The following is a 14,244-nucleotide window of genomic DNA, read 5'->3' as shown; positions in this document are numbered from 1 at the left end:
GATTATAATTTAAAAATCATTTATAATATTAACTCTTCAAATTATTGTAGTATAGCGTAAATTTTTGTCCTTAAATTTGTGACGCATACCGAAATGGTCTTTAAACTTCAAGACATAACTTATTAGTTCCGATTTATCAACTATTATAACGAGTTCGTCTTTCTATCAATTTAATCATTAATTTCACCTTTAAGTATTTAATGTGATTTTAATAAAAAATAATTGATACGATAGTCGAAAGAAAAGTAAAAAATAAAAAAGATAAAAAAATAAATACTATTTTAAAAAATTTTTGTTTACTATTTTTAATAATAAAAAATTAACGAAAATAATTTTTTTATTTTTTAAACATAATATAAATTTTTAATATATTTATAAATATTATAATTCAAATAAAAAATTTTAAATTTTCTATTTTTTAAGAAGTTTCTTACTTTTTTAAAATATAATATATACTTAAATATTTTTATCAAATATAATAATTTGAAATAAACAAATATAAAAAACTTCTATTTGAATATTTTTTTAATTTTTATATATAATATAGTTTAATATATTTTGTCAAAATTTATAGTTTAAAATAAATAAATTCTAAAATTTTCTAATTTATGAAGTTTTTTTAAATTTTTTAGATATAATATATTTGTATATTTTATCTAGTTTTATGATTTAAAATAAATAAATTTCAAAATTTTATTTTTAAATGGTTTTTTGAATTTTTTAAATATGATATAACTTTAATATATTTTATCAATTTTACAGTTTAAAATAAATAAATTTTATATTTTTAATAAGTTTTGTTAAGTTTTAAGTATAATTTATTTTTATATTTTATCTAGTATTCTAATGTAATAAATAAAATAAAACAAAATTTAAAAACTAGATAATATATTATAATGTAAAACAAATAAAATTTAAAATTTTCTAATTTTAAAGTTTTTTTAAATTTTTTATATATAATATATATTTTTAAATTAAACTTAAATACAAAAATATAAATAATTTTAGCATCCATATATCGATCATCTATGCTAACAAAAAATGTTAACCAATCTATAAGATCAAATTTAACAAAATTTTTTATGAAAAGAGTATTTTGATACAAAATTGAAAAATTAAAATTCAACAAATGACATTTAAAAGTATATAGATCAAACATATATACAATCCAAAATTTAAAAACCGCACAAGCTATTTACTCTTTAGTCGATGATAAGCCTTCTTTTACTAAACAACAACATAATTAAAAAGAAAACAGTTAAAACTCTTTTTATTGACCAAAAAATAAATAAATTTAAAGTCAAATTTAACCATAAATGTATTTCGATTTTAAGATATTTATTTTGATATCACTTTATTGTAGACTTCTTTTATAGAAATTTCTTATATATTTTAGAATGTAAAATTATTAAAGCGAAGTCTTTTTATTTTATGGTGAGTAAAGAAAAATTATTGTAAAATTATTATTTTATACATTGTTAATGAACTTTTAAAATTTTTTAAATGTTATTAAAATATTGTTAAATATTTTATTATTTATTATATTAATCTATTAATTTTTTAAATATATTATAATAAAATATGTGATAATATTTTAATCTTCTTCATTTTTTTTAAATTTTTAATCTATTTTTAAAATTTTTACCTTTATGCTTGATTAAATAAGACATCACATACATAAACTTTTTAAAACTCACAATCTTCTAATATCAACTTTAATGCCATTCCATTTGATTCAAAAATCAAGCAATTTTAATTGTCATAATGTCTAGATCCGGGGATCTATCGCTAGACATTGACTTGAAGAAGTCGCCACCAATCTTTTTTTATCTAGGTGCGATTGACCACCTAAAGAATCTATCATTTCAGGGAACACCTAAGTTTAAGGGTCCCCAAAAGAATAGGCTTAGATCTACTAACCACAATAGGGTTCGGGAGTTCGGTTACGTGTGAGGAACGTTATAGCACCATCACAACGCCCATCGAAAAATGGTACCAACTTAATTTTGTGTTATCCAATAAACCTTAAAAACTTATCAAGTAATTAATTATTACAAATTATTCTCAATTGACTCTAATACTTTTAGCAGAAAATTACAAATTTTTCTCACCTCAAGAGTATGCAAGAAAACTACTATTTCACTTACAGAAGCTCCATCATCAGATTATTTAACATTAAAAAAATTCAAGAAAATAAAAAAAAAGAAAAAAAATGATTGCTTTTGCGCAGGAAAAATTGGTACTTTCAACTTTTTCTCAAAATATTTTTGAAAACTTATTTTTAAGAAAAATTGATACTTTCAACTTTTCTTCAAAAATATTTTTTAGAAAGCTTATTTTCAAAGAAAATTGATACTTTCAACTTTTTTTCAAAAATATTTTTTTGAATTTTATTTAAAGAAATAAAAATGAAAATAAAAATAAATAAAAATAAAAATAAAATAAAAAGTATTAAACAATTCTAATCTAATCAATAAATAATAATAATAATAATAAATAAATAAATAAACCTAAGAACGGTTCGGCTTAGCAACTCGGCTTGGCTTAAGGAAGAAAAACGGCTCGAAGATGCGGTTCGGGGAGTCAGCTCGACTCAAAAAATGGCTCGGAGATACGAGTCACTCGTGGTCAAAAGCGAGTTAGCATTCGGGTCGGATCGGATCTTGGCAAAACGCACGGATCCTGTGAGTTTACTAACGTAAAAACGACGTCATTTTGGAGAGGGTATATAAGGTTGAAGGTCATTTTTTTCTCAGAATTCCCTTCTCCTCTTTTCTCTCTTCCTTTCTTTTCATCTCCCCTCTCTCTAAATCACGAAGAACTCCGGTTGAATCTTGTCGAATTTTGAAAATTTTCGTCGAAATCTAGTTTTTCACTGAAGTTCATCGAAAAGCTGATCGATTTCTGGAAATAGTCACCGAAAACTGGGTAACTGACTGAAAAATTCAAACTTGATCGAAAAAGTAGCCGAAAAATTCAAACCTCGCCAAAAAATTTAACTGGAATCTAAAAATTTTTCAAAAATTTTCAAAAAAAATCACCAAAAATCTAAAAAAATTCTCACCGATTCCTAGAGCTGTTCTAACGCACCAAAATCCTTTATTAGCTTCCGTTTCTTCTCTGTCCACTCTCTCTCAGCCAGTGTCTGCCTTTTTTTATGTTCTAGTCCTTTGATCAGTGGATCTATTTATAGGGATTGATCAGAAGAGTTTTTGATCAATCTCAACTCCTCCTTGGATTGAGATTCAATCATTGAATCTAATATGGACTCTGATTGAATCCCAAATTCACGGTAGGATTCCCCAAAATATTTCAATCTCAGTCGAAAAAAAGAAAAAGAAAATCAAATCAAATAAAAAATGTTAATAAAAATTAAAAAAAATAATCAAATAAATAAAAATATTAACAGATAAATAAAAATAAATAATAGATAAATTATAATATATAAATAGATAAATAATAATAAATACATATATATAATAATATATAAATAGCTAAGTAATAATAAATATATATTAACATAAAAAAATAATACATATATTAATAAATAGTAATAATAAATAATAAATACATAAGATACAAAGAAAAAAAATATAAAAAATATAAAAAATAAAAATAAAAATATAAAATACAAAATAAAAATAAAATGGGCCTACCCATTTGGACCAGGCCCAATTGATCCGGGCCTGGACCAAATTGGGTGTCTACAGCTGCCCCTCTTTGCATATTTTCTGTGAAACAAAAATTGCGCAAAGACATAGACACCTATTCAAGACTCCACTCGACCTTTTTTTTTTGTTAAAATTTTGATCAAAGCTCCTCTAAGCAGATGCTCAACGATTTTAAAAAACATAAACAAAACTCCTCTAATAAGAGGCTCAACAACTTTGAAAAATAAATAAAACTCCTCTAATCAGAGGCTCCACGACTTTTGTAAGAAAAATAAAAGTTCTTCTAATCAGAGACTCAACAACTTTGAAAATAAACAAACAAAGCTTCTCTAATCAGAGGCTCAACAACTTTGAAAATAAATAAAGCTCCTCTAATCAGAGGCTTAACGACTTTGAAAAATAAATAAAGCTCCTCTAATCAGAGGCTCAACGACTTTGAAAATGAATGAAGCTCCTCTAATCAGAGGCTCAAACTTTGAAAATAAATGGCTCCTTGACAATCATGTCTAAAGGAGTTGAAAATCGTGTTTAAAGGAGTTTCAGAAAATTATGCCAAAAGGTCTTACAAATCAACCCTAATACTGAGAGATATCTTATTTCAAGGATTAGAAACTTACCTGAAAAGCTTTTTCTCAAATTTGAAAATGTCTTCACATCTGTCTTCTCTATGTGAGATTTTAGAATACCCCTGCTTCTTGAATTTATGCACTATATTTTCTTAAATGTAGTATATGCTATGCAATGCGTGTGAAATTTAATGCATGCTATGCAAATGTTGGTTACTTGATTCCTATTCAATTGTGGTGTTCAAGTTTCTCAAGCTTTTTTCTTGGGCCCCGAACCCTTGATTCTTCAAAGACCCGATTACGTTATTTTTTTAAGATCGAGCCAGTGTAGCTATCAATCATCTCTTCCACTTATATTTTTCCTGTAAGAAATCTATTTCCAAATTCAATGTCCTTATCAAGAACTGAACATCTCGATTCTGCCTTTATCACTCTTGACTTTTTCAATGTAATATAAAAATCTTTCATGCCATTATTCATTCATCAATCATTATTTCAAACTCAAAAAGTAAGAATGCATTTGCACATTTCTTTCATTGTAGGGTATTAAGAAGAAAATAATAAGAATGGTTGAGAAATAGTCATCAGAAGAAGGACACAAATAGTGAAATAGAATATTTTTTATTAGCAAAATATTGGCAAACTTTGGTCAAGAAAGAATTACAAGGATAAGTATGGGAGACAAAGCCCAAAAATGAACAATCGGACAATAATGATAACACATCTCAAGGTTTTTTTTGAAAATCCAACCATTTAATGCATTTAACAACTCAAAGCTCTTTCGAATTTGCTAAACTCTACGCCAATAGATTTTTAAATTTGATGCTGTATTCCCTTTATCTAAGCTACCTTTTTAGGTTTTCAACTTAGATAAATCTCCTATGACTCAAATCGCCATTTTAAGGTTTTCGCCTTGAGTCTTCCTTTTTCATTCACTTTTTTTTCTTTTTTATTTTCATTTTTTTTATTTCAAGCATAGTATTTCTTTATAGCATCAAAATTTATAGGATGGGATAAATCATTTCCATCCATCTCAGTCAGTATCAGCGCTCCACTCGAAAAAGCCCGTCTCACTACATACGACCCTTTCCAATTTGGAGTCCATTGTTTTTTTACTATCGTGCTGGATTGAGAGAATTCTCTTCAAAACCAACTCTCCTTCTCGAAAGCAACAGGGTTAAATTTTTTTATCATGAGCCTTCATCATTCTTTTTTAATATAGCTGACCATAGCATAGTGCAGTCAATCTCTTTTTTTTTTATGAAATTTAACTGTTTATAGCGTTCTCGAATCTATTCATCTTTTTTCAACTCAACTTTTTTTAGAATCCTCAAGGATAGGATTTTCACTTCTACTGGTAGTACAGCTTCCATCCCATAAATAAAAAAAATGAGGTTACCCTAGTAGAGGTGTAAACTGACGTTCGATATGCATACAATGCAAATGGTAACTTCTCATGTCAATCTTTATAAGTCTCAGTCATCTTCTCAAGAATTCTTTTTATGTTCTTGTTGGCTGCCTCAACTGCCTCATTCATTTTCGGATAAGGTGCTGAGTTATAATGTTTGATCTTATATTGAGCATATATTTCTTGCATCATCTTACTATTTAGATTTTTGACATTGTCTGAAATAATTTTCTTTGAAAGTTTATATCTATAGATGATCTCTCTCTTTATGAACTTACAAATCATAGATTGTGTTACACTTGCATATGATGCTGCCTTCACCCACTTTGTGAAGTAATCTATCATCACAAAAATAAATCTATGCCCATTAGAAGCCTTTGGGTGATAGGACCAATGACATCTATGTCTCATATTGAAAATGGCCAATGTGGTACCATAACATATAAAATAGATGGCGGAGCATGGATTTTATCAGTAAATATTTGGCATTTATGGCATTTGCGAGCATAGTCAATGCAATCACTCTCCATTATCAACCAGTAATATCCTGCTCTCATAATCTATCTTGCCATCATATGTCTATCGGTATGTGCCTCACATATTCCATCATGCACCTCTTCAATGATTTTTCTTGCTTTAGCCTTACTTACGCACCTTAGTAATACTTGATCTTGATTTTTTTTATACAGAACATCCCCATCCAAGAAAAAGCTTATAGCCAATCTTCGGATGATCTTTTTATCATTTTTTATTGCTTGAACTAGGTACTGTTGATCCTTAATATACTATAGAATATCATAATACCAAGGCTTCCCATTTTTTCCTCTTCTACATTAAAACAATGAGCTGGCATATCCTTAACATCTAACCTAATGGGTTGAATGTCAATATTGTCATTAATTCGAATCATTGTAGCCAGAGTAGCCAATGCATCGATAATCAAATTCTCTTCTCGAGATAAATGGTTAAACTGAATATCTTCAAATTATTTTATCAACTCTAGAATATACTTATGATATGAAATGAGTTTTGAATCTCCCATCTTTCACTCTTCTTTCAACTGATATATAACTAGAACTGAGTCTCTAAACACTTTTAATGCTTTCACTCTTCTATCTATAACAGCTTGTAAGCCCATGACACATACCTCATATTCAGCAATGTTATTTTTATGCAATTAAAATTTAATCTTACTGTTACAGGGTAATATTACTCTTCTAAAAAGATCAGAATTACCCCAATTCCATGTCCCAAGGCATTGGTAGCTCCATCAAAATACATTCTGCAATATTTTTTCCATGCTTCCCTTTCTTTAATTGAGAAATAGTTATTAGATCTTCATCAGGGAATTTTAACCTCATTAGTTCATATTCTTCAGTAGCCCGATCGATAAGGAACTTCGCTATGGCACTTTCTTTTATTACCTTTTGGCTTACATATAATATCATATTCTGAGAGCATTACTTGCAATCTAGCAATTCTTTCAGATAAAAAAGGTTTCTCTAAGATATATTTAATTAGATTCAGTTTTACTATAAGCCATGTGGTATGATAGAGCATATACTGTCTGAGTCTTTTGGCAGTCCACGCTAATGCACAACATATTTTTTCTAATGAGAAATATTTAGATTCATATTCTGTGAACTTTTTACTCAGATAGTAAATAGCTCTCTCCTTTCGGCTAGACTCATCCTATTGCTTCAGCACACATCTCATTGAATTTTCACATACTGTTAAGTATAAAATTAAAAGTTTTCCTAAAACAGGTGTCACCAACACTAGAGGATTTGACAAGTATTACTTAATTTTATCAAAAGCCACTTGACATTCCTCATTTCATTTTTCAGGATTATTCTTATGGAGAAGTTTAAATATGGGACCACAGTTATAGGTAAGCTGAGAGATAAACCGAAAAATGTAATTCAATCTTCCCAAGAAATCTCAAACTTCTTTTGGTCTACTCAGAGGTGATAAATTTTGAATGGCCTGTATCTTATCTGGATCGACTTCAATTCCTGTTTCACTGACCACAAAGCCTAGTAATTTCTCTGACTTTATCCGAAATGTGCACTTGGCTAGGTTTAACTTGAGCTGGAACTTTTTCAATCTCTCAAATAACTTTCTGAGGTTGGTGACATGATCTTCATTCTTGTAAGATTTTATAATCATATCATCTATATACACTTCAATTTCTTTGTGTATTATATCATGAAAAAGTGTTACCATAGCCCTTTGATATGTTACCCCAACATTTTTTAACTCAAAAGGTATGATTTTGTAGCAAAAAGTTTTTCACATGGTCACAAAAGTAGTTTTTTTCATATCATCTGTAGCCATTTTTATATGATTATACCTTGAGAAACCATTCATAAAAGAGAAAATTGAATGCCTAGCTGTGTTATCTACCAATATATCGATATGAGGTAAAGGAAAATTATCTTTTGGACTAGCTTTATTCAAATCACGATAGTCTATACACATTCGTACATTTTCATCTTTCTTAGAAATAGGTACTATATTGGCTACCCATTCTGGATACTTAGCCACTTGTAAAAAACCTGCATCAAACTATTTCTTCACTTCTTCTTTGATCTTTAGTAGCATTTCAAGCTTTATTCATCTCAATTTCTGCTGAATCGACTTATATTCTGGCTTTAGGGGTAATCTATGCTCTACCATCTCCATGCTCAGTCCTGGCATATCATGGTAAGACCAAGCGAACACATCTATAAATTTTTGAAGTAAGTCTGCCAAACGTTGTCTATCTCTTGATGAAAGTGAAGTATCAATTCTGACATCTTTCTTATTCTCTTCATCTCCTAGATTCACTAAGTCAACTATCTCCTGATGAGGCTCAATTGGCTTATTTTCTTGTTCAATCAATCTCATTAGGTCCGGAGGCATAACATATTCATCAAAATTCTCTTCATTGTCAAGTTCATTAGTGTTAATTGAATTATCAAAACTAACCTCTTGATTGTTATCATGATTATCTTTATGTTCATTTAAGGACCTAAAATTGGATAAAATGGGATATGTTGGCAAGATGTGTTTAGAAAGATGAAAATAATGAAAACACAAGAAGAAATGAATGAAATGCATCATTCTTAATTTTTATTAAAATAATAAAAGATAAATGGCCCAAACAAGAAAGATCATCACAATGCTTTAGGCAATAGCTATTGGGATGTTATAATTACATTGTATTAGTTTCAAAAGTCATAGGTATTTCAATGGCACTCTAATTGTTCAGCTCATAATCTGATGGACAAAGACGGATCCACCCTTTTTTATTAAGCCTTACTTCATCTTCAATAGCATTAATAGTTAACTGGTAAAAGTTTTTTTCATATTTTTTTTTGTATCTGGGTACATGAATCCTCCGGGTTTAAAAGTTTCATACAGGTGTAGAATAACCATTAGTCTTACTATTTTTTCTACTGGTCTTTTTTTGATCTTCCATTCTACTACCTCATAGTCTAGGCTTAACATTTCACTATTGTCTATCACCGTCGGGGGTTCTTTTATTTCTTTCAAGTTCTTGCCCAGCCCTAATCCTGGATACCAGCCCTTATTGATGACTTGGCTCATCACTATCCTTGAAAAAGGTTAATTTTTAAATCTTTCACCTACAGAATTGACTAGCTCAAAAGATTGATGGAGCATTTTAATGCTTTTTTGACAGCCTTTACATACGAAGTATTTAACGGTTGGGTCACTAGTATGTCTTTCTCCCTAATTACCACTACTAATTGACCTTTTAAATTACACTTGATCTTTTGGTGTAAGGTAGAGGGTATAGCTCCTGTCATGTGAATCCATGACCTTCTCAGTAGATAGCTGTAAGATAAAGAGATGTCCATCACTTGAAATTTCACATTAAAAATGCACGACCCAATTTGTAAGGGCATCTTGATATCTCCCAAGATTTTTCATCTAGTTTCATTAAAAGCTCTCACAATCATCTGACTATCCTTCATATGAGAATAGTCAATAAGTAACCTTGTTAAAGTTGACATAGGCATGACATTGATAACAGAACGATTATTGATAATGACTTTAGCTATGATATGATCTTGCACTTGACTGTGATATGCAAGGCCTTGGCATTTCCCTTTTCCTCCGAGGGAATCTCATTATCGATGAATGAAATATGATTCGACATGATTAAATTTTTAGCCAGGTGATTCACATATTTAACAGATACATTATGTGCTATATATGCCTGATTCAACACTTTCAATAGGATATTTCGGTGTGGCTTTGAATTTAATATCAATGATAATAATGAGATTCATGCCGACATTTTGTTCAACTGCTCAACAATCGAATACTCACTATGTTTTACCAGCTTTAGAAATTCATAAGTTTTTTTTTCTGACACTGACTTCGGATGATCTTTTTCGGGTTTTACTTCGAGGTTATTTCATCCTTCTCTTTCTTTGGCTTTCTCTCTTCTAGCCTTCTTCAATATTTTTGGAGTGTAGCATTTTTCACTTCGGGTAATACCTCTTACACTAGTTATATTGGAAGCATCAGCTTTAGAGACATCCTTTTCTTGCCCTTGAACTACTATATCACAACCATATCTCCAGGGTATAGCTTTATCATCCTTGTATGAGAAAAGAGTAAAAACTTTAAAAGTTATCAGTCTGGGAATGAGTTTATCTATGATTGACTTTGGCTTGTTCCCACAATAAATTGTCACTGGCTTTGGAAACAGCCTTGCAAGCTTATCAGTCATAGACACCTCAATACTTTCTAAGTCTTTTCCTCTTTCATAGACCTCCATCTGGTATAAATCCAAGAGTTTTTACATCTCTTGGTGAAATTACTCACAAGTTTCAATAGAGTGGCCCGTTGCTCCACTATGATATTTACAACTAGTGTCGACTATATATACTTCATGATAACTGTGTGGACTCACTAGTTGTATCATGTTAACTTTTCATAAAATATCAAATAGCTGACTAAGAGGTGTCTTAATATTTACCACTTTTTTCTTCACATGGCATTCATGTTCTTCACTTAGAGCATTCACATTATGATTAGGAAAGGGATTGTCACTAACATTCGGTGCAGTCACCTCTCATGTATCAAAGTTAATCATTTCATCTTTGATCAATAGTTACACTTTGTGTTTCAAAACAGTATAATTTTTGGTGAAGTGATCGGTAATCCTATAGTGATAGTCATAATAGGCTGTGGAATCATACCACTTAGGGTAAAGTGGCTTGAGGGGTTCTAACTTACTATGAGCAATCAGATGACTGTTGTAAAGCTTTCGATATAATTCTATATAAGTCATTAGGATTAGGTCAAATACAGGTTTTTTACGAGTAGTTCGTTGCTCCCGTGAACAACCCATTAGGTTAGCTGGAGGAGTTTGGGGTCTTGGGGTAGGCTGAGTGTTAGGACTATATATGGTATTCTGAAGCCTAAAAGGAGGTTGATATGTTTGGGTATAAGGTGACTGTACAAATGATTGGTATAGGTAAAGAGAAGTGTTATTTACAGTAGGGTAATATGAAAGGTATCCTTGTGGTGAGTAGGATTGATAACCCTTAAATTTTCTATCTATCAAAGCTCACAACCTGAGCTTTAGTCTCTTTCTTCTTTGAGACTTTTTTGTTGGATGTTTCACCTCCTTTCAACTTGCCATTCTTGATGGCATTCTCATAATTTCTCTCGAAATTATCATATCAGTAAAATTTTTGTTTGCATTCCCTATTATCTTTTCATAATATGGTGGTTTCAAAGTACTAACAAATAGCATTGTAGTCTCTTTCTCAGTCAGAGGAGGTTATACTTGAGAAGCTACATCCCTTCATCTCTAGGCGTATTCTTTAAATGACTCATTTGCCTTTTTCTCTAGGTTCTGTAAAGATAAATGATCAGGAGCCAGATCGATAATATGTCGATATTGGTTGATAAAGTCATGAACCATATCGCTCCAAGAGTAAATACGGGTTCTGTCCAACTGAACATACTACCTGACAGCAGAGCCTGTAAGGTTATCTTAAAAAACATGTATCAAGAGTTTTTCATTATGAGCATGGACTGTCATCTTTCGATAATACACGGTGATGTGAGTTTTGAGGTATTTCGTACCATCATATTTCTCAAATTTTGGTACTTTAAACTTTAGTGGAGTGACTATATCCGAGACTAAGCACAGCCCAGTAGCATCAACAGAACTATAAAATCTAATCTCTTTCAGAGCTCATAACATTTGTTCTAGCATACTAATCTTTGTATCTTCTTAAGACTCTGTCGCTTTTGCTTTCTTCTTAATTTTTAAGTCATCTAGATCAGGAATTGATTTTACTACCTTTTCAATAAAGACAAGATTTACATAGCTATGATAATGCCCTGGATTAGAGGTTGATAGTATTCCAAGATATGTAAGATTTGCGAAGTGTTACGGTGAAACCTCTTGTGCAAACTGGGCTTGAGGTGGACCAAAACCTAAAGGATACAAAAGGTCAGCCACTTTTTGTAATGAGAGAACTTGTTGGCTTGTATTTTTTTAACTCATTTTCCTTTATTCAGCTTATTAAGAGCATCTAGAATCTTACTCAACTTATTTTTAATCTTTTTCTATGCTTTTTTTAGCTTTTCAAATCTGTGAGAGTTTTTTGCTCCATTTGTTTGGCTCTGGCTTTTATGTTGTATCGATAGATAAGGTTCTCGCTAGATAGAGCTATCTTTGAACCTTGAGTACCATATCTTAAAATTAGTAAATTTGTATAACTATCTCATAGTTACTTTGTTAAGTGTAATGAATGAGAATGCAATGAATGAAAAATATATGTATGCAAAGAACATTTACCTTAAAGACAGTATTTAACTAAAAGATTTCATTTATTCTAAAAAAAACTTTTATTTACATTAAGTTTATCATCCTAGAGTTATAACCATAAAATTGTTTGGTCTGTTCATGCTGGGCCTTGGCTTCTTCGATGAAGTTCAACAGACGCTGTCCATGTTCTCCTACTGGGGCCACCACTTGTTCAATGCCTCTGTTTCTTCCACCATCTCTTTTATTTTACATATTCCTTTATAAATTTGGGTTGTTAGGTGCTCAATGTATTTCTGTCTTCCTAAGTTCTATCTTTTACCACACCAAACTTAGTATGATAACTCCCTATGCTCTCTAACCAATCCAGTAATATGGTCTTTTTATACATTCAACTTTTATCTTAGCCTGCTTAGATAGCTATTTAGCATGTTATTCTCTATCTGTACTTAGGTACTTTCTTTTTCTAATTCAGTGTACTCTTGCTTTAATCTTGCATTCTCTTCAGTCAGCTCAACAATGGTTATCTCTTTAGCCCTTTCTCTCACACATAACTTTTTATGTTTTTGGTGTAGCTCTGCCAAGTCTTCAACAAATGTATCATGTTTTCTAGTGATCTTGTGAACTACAACTTAATGACTTTTAGCTCTATCTTTCCACTAGTCTTTTTCTTCTCAAAGCTTCTGGATTTTTTTATCTTAACTTACCCTTTTCAGACTCAAATTCTTTTGTCACAAGCTCTAATTATGATGGTGTCTTTTCAAGTTTTTCTTTTATTGGTGGTTGAAAGCTTTCATAAGTGAATATCATTTCTTGTCTTGGTTTTACTCTCTAAACCAAATACCCTGGGGTGACTTTATCAGTAAATGGTCCAAGGCTCACTCTTCAGAGATTTTTCCATGCTTTAATCATCTCATTCATCTTCTGAAATACTTTTAGCTCACTGTAAGAAAAATTTAACTGATGAAGCCCATGCGTTATAAGAGTGAACTATTCTGTCTCAAACTACCTTCTCATTAAGAGTGGTGTATAATTTATCGCTCCCCATAAACCCAAAAGTGGGAACACTGTATTATCCCCATATTGATACAACATAGGCTCACGATTCATCTATGGGGCCAACCATCTGACTTCGATATTGGTCAATTTTTGTAGGAAAGTTATCCATTCCTTTTTAGACTTTCGTTCTGACTACCCACTTTCACAGAATTTCTTGATTGAAGCTTGATTACGAATATAAAGCTTTGATAAAGCACCTTTTCTCCATTCGAAATGACTTTTCATCCATAGTATAATAATTGCATACAACCTATAAAATGCCCTCTATTCTGACGATAGTAACTCAAAGATTGGATAATCTCTGCTAATATTACCGTTGAAGGATTACAACTATTGATCACACTCTCAAAGAAGTCAACCATCGCTATTTCAATATAACCCAAAACCTTTGAGAAGATCACCATTCTGTATATAGCTAAGGTAAATATATCTAACCTCCGTTCTTCGTTGGTATATTGTACTAGAAACTCATGAAAAAACTTCCAAGACAAGCAAACCTGTTTTTGTTTCTTCTTTGTATGAGAATCCACAATTTCTTTGTCTATCCCCATGAGTTGAGCCAAAATCTTACGAAATCTTGACTTGTATTTTTTTACATATATCTTATAAGGAGCCTTGAGGTGTAAACCCAATAAAATCGAATATTCTTCGATGGTTGGTGTCATGTTAATTTTATTAATGATGAAACATTTGTATGCAGGATCTTAGAATTATGCTATAACTCTGATTAGTTGATCATTG

The sequence above is a fragment of the Durio zibethinus genome, chromosome 10 (assembly GCF_047325235.1).
Source record: "Durio zibethinus cultivar Kanyao isolate XHJ-2024 chromosome 10, ASM4732523v1, whole genome shotgun sequence".
Lineage (NCBI taxonomy): Eukaryota > Viridiplantae > Streptophyta > Magnoliopsida > Malvales > Malvaceae > Durio > Durio zibethinus.
The sequence above is the reverse complement of the archived record's forward strand: the minus strand, read 5'-3'. Positions refer to the sequence as shown.